This window comes from Equus przewalskii, chromosome 2 (genome assembly GCF_037783145.1).
Source record: "Equus przewalskii isolate Varuska chromosome 2, EquPr2, whole genome shotgun sequence".
Lineage (NCBI taxonomy): Eukaryota > Metazoa > Chordata > Mammalia > Perissodactyla > Equidae > Equus > Equus przewalskii.
The window spans coordinates 24,703,447-24,714,770 of record NC_091832.1 but is presented as its reverse complement, the minus strand read 5'-3'; the positions used below and the strand labels follow the sequence as shown (position 1 = coordinate 24,714,770).

The 11,324-nt window shown below is 44.2% G+C and overlaps 1 pseudogene; it reads right to left on the bottom strand.

Annotated features, from left to right (window-relative positions):
• Positions 1-756: 756 nt before the first annotated feature.
• LOC139078967 (SPOC domain-containing protein 1 pseudogene) lies at positions 757-6,116 on the bottom strand (annotated as a pseudogene).
• Positions 6,117-11,324: the final 5,208 nt, after the last annotated feature.

Below are 11,324 nucleotides of genomic sequence, written 5' to 3'. Positions count from 1 at the left end.
TCATGTGAAGATTAAACCAAAAGCACCTAGCACATAATACATAGTCAATAAATATGATAAAAATTCAACTAGGTGAGACATATACACTAAAGACAGGTGGTGCCGTCTTCTGCCTTTGGTATATAAACTTTAGCTATGATTATTAATAAAATGACAATTATGATTATAATGAACAATGGAAAGGGAAGCAGTGGATACAGGGAACATGGCCAGGCACTGACTTCCTTGCTGTGTGAGTTTGGAGAAGTTTGTTAACTTCCTGAGCCTCAGTTTCCCCATCTGGAAATACGGGCCTAAGGCATATCTTACGGGGCTATTGTAACACTCCAGGGAAAGCAAATTCAACATAAATTCAGTAATTTACCTTGTGCCTTATGCTGTGCTAGGCACATTATTTTACACCATCATCTCACTGAATCCTCAAACAACCCCATTAAATTGGAATTGTAGGTCCTTTTTACAGATGAGGAAATTTAGGTTAAAAGATATTCCAAGATCACTTGGCTAGGAAGTGGGCAGAGGGAAGATGTGAACCCAGGACTCACCAACTCCAAAAGATACTGACCCCTCACAAGATGTCAGTAAATGTAGTTTGTTTTCTCTTTCCTGACTTTTGGGCCTCAGTTTACTCATGTATAAAGTGGGTGTGAGGGATAATGCTCATGAAGAGTCCATCTAGTTGAGTTCTATTAAATGTCACCACCAAGCGTGATATTGAGAGACCCGCCCAGCCCTTCCTATCCCAACCTCTCAGACTCAACTTACCAGCTGGCAGCAGCCTCCTGGGCGGGAGTCCTCCAGCTGGCACTGGCTGGAGTTGTCTGAGCTTCTGCCTGTGCCCTGCTTCTGGGCCTGGGTCCCCGGGCCCCTCCTGGACTTCTTGGCACACTTGGATCTTCTCTGCCCCATGGAGAAGCCTGAGCTAGCCTTGCCGGCTGCAGGCTCCCGGGAGCTGACGGAGGTGTCGGAGGGAGCCGTGAGTCCACGCCCTGGCCTTCCCCTGGACTCCGGCCGAGCCTTGACCTCCGGCTCCTCCTGGTTGGGTGATGCGGCAGGGCCCTCACCACCATCAGCCCTTACGATGTGCTCAGCTTCCTGCCGCTCTGGGGAAGCCTTTCCAGACACTCCCAGGCACCACACAGGACTCTGAGGAGGATCCTGGGCAGCTGGCCTGAGGGACCCTCCTCCAACGGGCAGTGGGAACCCAACACCTGCCTGGGCCCCATCCCTGGCAGCAGGCAAATATTCGAATTTCTCAGTCCCTGAGGCACATGCCACCCAACTTCCACCTGGATCTCCAGGCGCAGACCCAGGAGAGAGGGGACTGCAAGGACCCCCCAGGGACTCCAGGTCAGCACCTTGTGGGGAGCCTCCCACAGACGGGGCTTTGTCCCCACCAGGGCTCTGACCAAGCCACAAGAAGCCACCAGCCCCCTCCCCACCCTCTGGGTAGGCCTTACACTTCCTGTTTGTCTTCCTTGTCCCCACTGGGGCTGGGTCTGGTGAGGATGGCAGGTCCCCTTCGGGGGGCTCCTCTTTGCTGAGGGTGGGGCTTCTTCCATCATACTCTGGTGAAGTCCCACCTTTTCCAGCCTCCCTGGGCCTGGGGCAGTTCCCCTTCTCCACCCCTGCCGGCCTCTCCCTGCCGACCAATGCTCTCTCTGGGAGACCCACAGACAGACCGCACAGGTTCCCGGGCCAGCTTTCAGCTAAGATGTCGTGCAGGGAAATCCGGAGCCTCCTGGAGACCTGAGCCCTCTTCTGAGCAGGCACTGTGGGCAGCTGGATGTGGCACCCAGGGCTGTGCACCAAATCCCGGGACCTGGCACCTCGACAGGCCTCTTCCCTGAGGACCCTCTTCCTGCGGCCAGCCCAGGCTTGGGCCCCGGAGCTTGCCCCTGGCATGTCTGCTGCCAGACCTGACATGGAACTGGTTTCTTGCACGTCCTTCTGGGAAAGCCCACAGCTGTGCCGCGGACTGAGAACAGGGTCCTCTGTGCTGGAGCCCTCTGCAGCCCCCTCCTGAGGCATGTCTGTCCACCTACAGGGGCCAAAAGCAGAAGACAGGCCCTGCGAGGAGACAGAGAGAAGAGACCTCAACACGGAGTGTTTCACCCGCCAGCACATTCAGGCGCCAGGCCAGTGGGCACCTGGGAGGCAGCCTCCTTTCCAGGTTGTACCCCCAAGGAGACAGCACCCAGTGTGTAAGCGCCCCAGGTGAAGGAGAGGAGGCCCGCCTCCACACAGGGTCTTCCCATCTCTGAGAGTTGACACTTTTGCTGAAAGGGGCTACAGTAACTAGTTACCACTTATTAATTACTCACGTACGTGTTATTACGTCATTTCACTCAGGCAGCCACAGGTGAGAACACTGAGTGACTCGCCCAAGGCCACGCAGATGGGATGTGGAAGAGCCGGGCTGCTCTCCCGAACGGAAAGCCCAGCTCTGAACCACTCCGCACGGGGCAGACAGGGACAGGGGTTAACGCCCTCACCCCTCCTGCCTCCCTCACCTCGGTCCCCTTCTGATAGCCACTCCAGTCAAGGTCCCAGGCCTGACCAGGGCAGTCCCACGCCGCTCAGGGAACCGGGCCCCCACCAATCCAGACGCTCTCACCTGGGGTCCCCGGGAACTGAGGAGCTGGGATCACGTGATGCGGGGAGCCCCGGGTGAGGGATGGGGGCGGAGTCCCTGATGATGAGCAAAGGGCGGTACCCCAAGCGTGCTGGCGTCCCTGCCCCGGCAGAGGGCGCTCTCTCCCTCCTGAGGGCTTCCCGGAGGAGGTGCCAATCCGGGCTCCTGAGCAGGAGTAGGTGGGTTCCTGGGAGGAGGGGTCTCAGGTGACAAAGTCTGCCTGAGGCTTTAATCTTGATCCTAGGGCGATGGGGAGTTACTGAAAGTGTCTGCTTCTGCACCTCTAGGGGAATGTCGGAATTAGATCTAGAGTTTTGCATAATTATTTATTTTAATTATCTCATATATAATTCAATGGACGAAAATACATATGCAAGCCCAATAAAACGATTGAAATAAAAAGTTAAAAACTGGGGCCAGCCAGGTGGCCGAGTGGTTAAGTTCACACGCTCCACTTCAGTGGCCCAGGGTTTCTCGGGTTCTGATCCTGGGTGTGGACATGCCACCGCTCAATAGGCCATGTTGAGGCAGCGTCCCACATGCCACAACCAGAAGGACCCACAACTAAAATATACAACTATGTACTGGAGGGCTTTGGGGAGAAGAAGGAAAACAAAAAAAGATTGGCAACAGATGTTAGCTCAGATGCCAATCTTTAAAAAAAAAAAAAGATTTGCAGCAGGTACATTCTATCCTGTAATGATAATTCAGTTTGCCATACTTTGCCTTAGATTGATCCTTAACACTGAAAACCAAATGAAATTTGTAACGTTATGACTATGTACATACTTTCACTGCCGAACTAGAGATTTGATAGACCTACTGAGAGGCAGATGGAATTCCCTGGCACTAACCCTGTGCTGTGTGAGACCCTGAGAAGCTTCTGGGTCAATGGAATACTACACTGCTATTAGGATGACTAAATTAGATCTATATATCAATATAGATGTGTCTCCAATACATAATGTTGAATTAAAAAAAGCAAGATAATGTTCGTAATAAGGGAAACTGAGTGCCAAAGTATATGGGAACTCACTGTACTAATCTTCAAATTTTTTCTGTAAATCTAAAATGCTTCTAAAAAATAAAGTTTGCTGCAAAAAGAAAAAACAAACCAGGCAGCTGTATGTGATCTATATGGAAAGCTGTCATGATCTGGTTGTCAGGGTCACAAGAAGAGTTGAGATTGGATGTCACCGATGACTCCAATTATTGCTCTAAATAAATAATTTTTTCAAGTGAGAAGACCTCCCACTATGGAATATACTGGTCATGATGGCAGAGACTTGGACCAAGTCTCCTAAGACCAAGTGACCTGTTAGTCTGGTGCATTTGGATAATGGAAGTCTCTGACCACTGGGCGAAGAAAGGGAGGCAAAGTGGAGGTGTTAGATCACATGTGGTACTGGGGACAAAAGGACCCTGACAGCTAAGAGATATAGTGCTGCTGTGAGCCAGGGATTGGCCTAAATGCTTTGCCTATATTAACCCTATATTTAGGTATTTCGTTACCTCTGTTAATCCTTACACCAAGTGTATGAGGTAAGTACTGTTATGAACCCTACTTTACAGATGAGGAAATAAGCACAGAGAGATCAAGTAACTTGCCCAAGGTTAGTAAGTGGTAGAGAGTTGATTTGGGAACGCAGACATCTCTCTATCTCCTGAGATTCTAAAATGTCTCATTGCTATAAAAAATAATCAAATTGGGCCAGGTTTTGACCCAATGCCTTTTTTTTTTTTTTTTTGCGGAAGATTAGCCCTGAGCTAACATCTGCCACCAATCCTCCTCTTTGTGTTGAGGAAGACTGGCCCTGAGCTAACATCTGTGCCCATCTTACTCTACTTTATACGTGGGGTGCCTGCCACAGCGTGGCCCCACAAGCAGTGCGTAGGTCCATGCCTGGGATCCGAACCTGTGAACCCCAGGCTGCGGCAGAACAAGCTAACCTAACCACTGCACCACTGGGCTGGCCCCAACCCTGAAGAGTTCTGTTGGGATTTATATTAAAATTTCATTGAATTTACACATTAGAGGTAGAATTGAATATTTATAATACTAAGTCTTCTCACCCATAAATGAGATATATTTCTTTCTATTCTTTCAGGTCTTCAATTCATTTTTGTAATTTTTCTCCATCAAAATATTGTACATTTTTATTAAATTATTCTGTACTTTATAATTTTTGTTGCTTTTTTTCTTATTACCTTTCCACTTGGTTATTAGCAATGTAAAGGAAGTCAATTGTATTTTGTTGACCATGTATCCAGAAATTTTGCTGAACTCTCTTACTAATTCTAATAATTTTTCTATTGATTCTTTTGTAAGTGTACGTCACCATGTGATCATATGGCTGAAAATAATGACAATTCCATCTTGCATTGCACCAGAGTTATATTTCCCTTTTCATTTACATCTTTTTGGTAGATTGTACCATTCCTTATATGCCGTATTTCTTTTTCTTATCTTATTGCATTGTTTAGGACTTCTAGTGCAATATTGAGTAGATGCACAGGAATCTTTGTTTTGTTTTTTACTTAAATGAAAAATTTCTAAAGTTTCACAATTTTTGCTATAGACTTTGATAGATAATATACATTAGGTTAAGGAAGTTCCCTTCTGTTAAGTTACTAAATACTTTTTCCATTTTTGGGTTTTGAATTTTCTTGTATGTTTTCCTTCATATCTTTTGATATCTTTTCTGCTTAAAAGAGTTGATGTGATAAAATACATTGATGAATTTTCTAATGTTGAACCATCTCTGCATTTGTAATACAACCCCTACGTAGATATGGTGTATTATTTTTTAAAACATGACTACATTTGACTTCATACATTTTAATCAGGTTTTTGCATCTATGTTTATAAGAAAGATAGACTGATGATTTTATTTTCCTATTGTGCCTTTTCTAGTTTTAATGTCAAGTTTGTGCTATCCTTATAGACTGAATTCGGTAGATCTCTTCTTTTTCTGGCCTCTGGAACAGTGAGTATGGATTTCCTATTCCTTGAACATTTGGTGAAATTCGCTGGGAAATTATCTTGTGCCTTTTGATGAGTGAGACTTTTTACTACTACCTTAATTTAGTAGATCACTATTGGTCTGTTCAGTTCTATTTCTTTTTGAACCAATTTCAGTAATTTGTATTTTCCTAGAATTTGTCCGTTTTATCTAGGTTTTCAAGTGTAATGGCATAAAATTGTTCATGATATTCCCATGATTCAAAAAATCTCTACCGGGGCTGGCCCCGTGGCCGAGTGGTTAAGTTCGCACGCTCCACTGCAGGCGGCCCAGTGTTTCGTCGGTTCGAATCCTGGGCGTGGACATGGCACCGCTCATCAAGCCACGCTGAGGCAGCATCCCACATGCCACAACTAGAAGGACTCACAATGAAGAATATACAACTATGTACTGGGAGGCTTTGGGGAGAAAAAGGAAAAAAATAAAATCTTTAAAAAAAAAACAAACAAAAAAACCCAAAAAAATCTCTATTGTATCAGAGTTATATTTTCCTATTCATTCCTAATATTTCTGCTTGCTCTCTTTCTTTCTCTCAATCAGTCTTTCTAGGGCTTTTCTCTAAAGAATTAGATTTTTGTTTTGCTTATTATCTCTGTTCTTTTTTTGTCATTGTATTTTCTATTTCATTATCCTCCACTCTTTTATTCTTTAACTTCTTCTGCCTTCTTTGGTTTACTCTTGTTGTTTGAATTCCTTCTTAACCTGAACCTGCAGCTCATTTTTAGAATCTTTTTCATTTGTAGTTAATTCATTCACTGCTATACCGTCCTCTCTAAGCACTTCTTTGGCTGCATCCTACGAGCCCTAGTAGGTGATGATGAAGCTTTTATTGTCATTCAGCTATAAATATTGAAAATTTCCATTATAATTTACTCTCTAACTTATGAATAATTTATAGGTTTATGTGTATATTTAGCCTTCAAATAAATGAAAAATTTTAAAGCTACATGTTATTATTAAAAATAAAGTGGGGCCAGCCAGAAGACATGAACAGACCTTTCTCCCAAGAAGATATACGGATGGCCAATAGGCACATGAAAAGATGCTCATCATCACTGATCATCAGGGAAATGCAAATCAAAGCTACGCTAAGATCACCTTACACCCGTTAGAATGACAAAAATATCTAAAACTAATAGTAACAAATGTTGGAGAGGTTGTGGAGAAAAAGGAACCCTCATACACTGCTGGTGGGAATGCAAACTGGTGCAGCCACTATGAGAAACAGTATGGAGATTCCTCAAAAAATTAAAAGAGAACTACCATACGACCCAGCTATCCCACTGCTGGGTATCTATCCAAAGAACTTGAAGTCAGCAATTCCAAAAGTCCTATGCACACCAATTTTTTTTTTTTTTTAAAGATTGGCATCTGGAGTAACAACTGTTGCCAATCTTTTTTTTTTTTTTTTCTGCTTTATCTCCCCAAACCCCCCTGTACATAGTTGTATATCATAGTTGCAGGTCCTTCTAGTTGTGGGATGTGGGACGCTGCCTCAATGTGGCCTGACGAGTGGTGCCATGTCCGTGCCCAGGATCCAAACCCTGGGCCACCGCAGCGGAGCGCCCGAACTTAACCACTCGACCACAGAGCCGGCCCCTCACACCAATGTTTATTGCAGCATTATTCACAGTAGCCAAGACGTGGAAGCAACCTAAGTGCCCATCAACAGATGATTGGATAAAGAAGCTGTGGTATATATATACAATGGAATACTACTCAGCCATAAAAAAGAACAAAATCGTCCCATTTGCAACAACATGGATGGGCCTTGAGGGAATTATGTTAAGTGAAATAAGCCAGATAGAGAACGACAATCTCTGTATGACTCCACTCATGTGAGGAATTTAAAAATGTAGACAAAGAGAACAGATTAGTGGCTACCAGGGGAAAGGTGGGGTTGGAGGTGGGCACAAAGGGTGAAGTGGTGCACCTACAACACGAATGACAAACATTAATGTACAACTGAAATTTCACAAGATTGTAACCTATCATTAACTCAATAAAAATTTTTAAAAAATAAAATAAAGTGGGGCCAGCCCCATGGCCGAGTGGTTAAGTTTGCGGGCTCCGCTTTGGCGGCCCAGGGTTTCGCCAGTTTGGATCCTGGGCGAGGACATGACACTGCTCATTGGGCCATACTGAGGCGGCATCCCACATGCCACAACTAGAAGGACCCACAGCTAAAAATATACAACTATGTACTGGGAGGCTTTGGGGAGAAAAAGGAAAAATGCAATCTTAAAATAAGTAAATAAATAAATGTAATTTTACTGCATTATGATGAGATAAAATTGTCTATATAGTATTGATTTTTTGAGAAATGTTTAAGGTTTCCTTTGAGATCTGATGCTTTGTGAGTCGTTGTTAATATTTATTGTGAGCTTGATATAATGTAAATTCTCGGTTTAATGGTATAAGTTTTCCTTGCCTCTTTATTTACTAACTCAAGCTGTTTAATCATATTTTTCAAATCCATATTTATCTATGGTAACTTCATTCTATAGATACCAGTGTTCAGTGCAGAAAACAGAAACCACTCCAGGTGTTTAAAGCAGGATGGGGCAGTGGGTGTCTGCAGAGTCATTGGAAGGGCCACAGGAGCACACTCCAGGCTGGGTCTCTGGGAGGCCGCCACTAGAATTATGTTTACACATATACTGCTGTAACAAGGCCAAAGATCCAGACACGATTGCTGCCACTCCTTCCCAACCTTCTCAAACCGGAGGCCAGACACCGGCACCGAAAAACTCGACAACTCTGATTGTGCTTGTAAGCTGCAACAGCCCACGGAAAAGGACGATGGTCCCCACCTCTCATCCACATTGCAGTTCTGACACAATGGCACCGAGTGGTGGAAACTAATCCACATCTGGAACATGAGTTGTAAAAGAATCTGGGAAATGGTTTTCAGCTCTCCGTTCTCTGCGGTGTCAGAAGGCCCACCAGGATATGAGGACAGATCTGAGTGAGTCAGTCTGCCTTATCGTCTACAATATTTTAAAAATTATTTTGCATGTACTTGACCAATTCCTGAGAGGTGTATTGTAAAACTCACACTATTATTGCGGACTTCCCGGTTTTTTCCTTTATTTCAGTAAGTCCCTGTTTTATTTCTCTCAAACACTTTTTAAAGAGCATACAAATTCATAAATTTTTCCATGCTTTGGTAGATTATAACTTTTATCAGTGCAGGTGTTCTTCTTTCTTCCTATTAATGTTCTTTTGCTTTAATTCTATTTTTTTATATTAATATTAGTATACTTCTTTTCAGTCAGTATTTACTTGATATACTAGTTCTATCCTTTTACTTTTAACCTTTATGTGTAGTTTTGTTTTTCACCATTCCTCTTGTAAATGGCTATAGCTGGACTTTATTTTAGGGGGAGTTTTTTTTTTTTTTTTTGAGGAAGATTAGCCCTGAGCTAACTGCTGCCACCAATCCTCCTCTTTTTGCTGAGGAAGACTGGCCCTGAGCTAACATCCGTGCCCATCTTCCTCTACTTTATACTTGGGACGCTGCCGCAGCATGGCTTGCCAAGCAGTACCATGTCTGCACCCAGGATCCGAACCGGCAAACCCAGGGCCGCCAAAGCAGAACGTGTGCACTTAACTGCTGCGCCACCAGGCCAGCCCCCTAGCTAGACTTGAGAAACCCAACCAGAGCATCTTTGTCTTCCATCAGTGTGTCTAACCTGTCCGTGTGATTGGGACTACTGACATAGTTGGTCCTATTTCTACCTTTGCTTTTTATGCTTTCTTATCACAAATTCTCTGCTTCCTTTTTATTCCTTTTTGCCTTTTCAGAATTTGTCGAATTATGCTTACCCCCTTTATTTTCCTCACACAGGCTGGAAATTATGTTTTCCTATTTCTAATCTTTAACAGTTATCCTTAAATTTATAACATATGTACTTTAATTTGTATTTCTCCAAGAAAGTCTAAATTGACATTTTTGTCCTTTTCCCGAGCAAGACGATTTCCTTAGCACGCTGTCACTACTCCCCAGTGGTGGACATGTCCATTTCTGTCATTTAATTTCAGCCTTTTTTTCTTTACTTTTAAGAGGTATAAAAACTATTCTTTGATTTTCTTTTACGGTCAATACTTATTTCAGTTTATCACCGGATTTACCTATTTTTTTGCTGTCGGTTGCTTCTTGCATTAAACTCCTTCCATAGAAGTAGTGAAACTAGAGACGGAGTAACTACGTGGAGGCTGCAGACACGATCCAGGCGCCCCATGGTTTCTTTGGTAAATGTTCACTGAATATTTGCTGTGGGCCAGGGCTTTCTGTATATTATCTCATTTAATCTTCGCATCAACACTGTAGGGTCAGCACCATTATTTGCTTTTCACAGAAGAGGAAATCTGAGGTTCAAATAGGTGCAATGACTTGCCCGGGATCGTGCAAGATCTGGGGGGAAGCAGAGCTTGTGGTTCAACCTCAAGTTCACCTCTATCCACAGTCCCTGGTCTAAGCTACACTCCCACGAGGGCAGGAAACAGAGGGGTCTGCCTTGCTGGCCAGGTTATCACAGTACCGGATGTGGCGGCTGTCACGTACTAAGAAAACACACGCACACAGGGGTAGGAAGAGAAGAGTTTCACAATATCATAGAAGCCAAGGAAAGAGTGTTTTGGTTTTTGTGGGGTTTTTTCCTTCTAATAAATGATTTCTCTTGGAATAATTTTAGGCTCCCAGAAAACTTGCTAATATAATACAGGGAGTCTGTACACCCCTGGCCCATTGCCCTCCATTGTCAGCATCTTACATCGTTGTGCCACGTTTGTCACAACTAAGAAACCAACACTGGCACGTTACTATTCACTCAACTACAAACTTTCTTTGGATTTCACCAGTTTTCGCATTAATGTGGGTTTGTTTCCTGTTTCAGGGTCCAGAGCAGCAACCCGGGGCAGTGCGCACTCGCCTGTCATGTGAGACCTGCTGCCACGTTGCATTTAGCTCTCATGTCTCCCCATTTTCCTCTGGTCTGTGACAGTTTCTCTTTCCTTGTTTTTCATGACCTTGACAGTCTTGAGGAATACAAGCCAGGTATTTTGTGGAGTGTTCCTCAGTTTGGGTTTCTCTGTTGTTTTTCTCTCAATTAAACTGGTCATAAGGGTTTCTGGCAAGAATGCCACAGAAGGGGGCCAGCCTGGTGGCGAGTGGTTAAGTTCAGACGCTCAGCTTTGGTGGCCTGGGGTTCACTGGTTTGGAGCCCAGGCGCAGACCTAGCACTGCTCGTCAAGCCACATAAAATAGAGAAAGACTGGCACAGATGTTAGCTCAGTGACGTCTGCCTCAAGCAAAACATGGAAGATTGGCAACAGACGTCAGCTCAGGGCCAATGTTCCTCACACACACACAAAAGAATGCCACAGAGCGGAAGTGCCTTCTCACATCATCTTAGGAGCACGTGATAGCCACATGACGTCACAGGTGGTATTAACCTTCATCACGTGGTAAGATAGTGTTTTGCAGACTTCTTCACTGCAAAGTTACTGTTTTAAGAGTTCTAAGATGGAGAGAGGTAATGTTTTCAAAGGATATTTAGTAACATGGAGAAAGTCATCTTGTGATGTTAAGCATAGGCGGAGAGTGGGAAGAAATGGGTCAAAATGGTGACGGGCTCTTTCTAAGTTGCTTCTTTTCTTCTCTT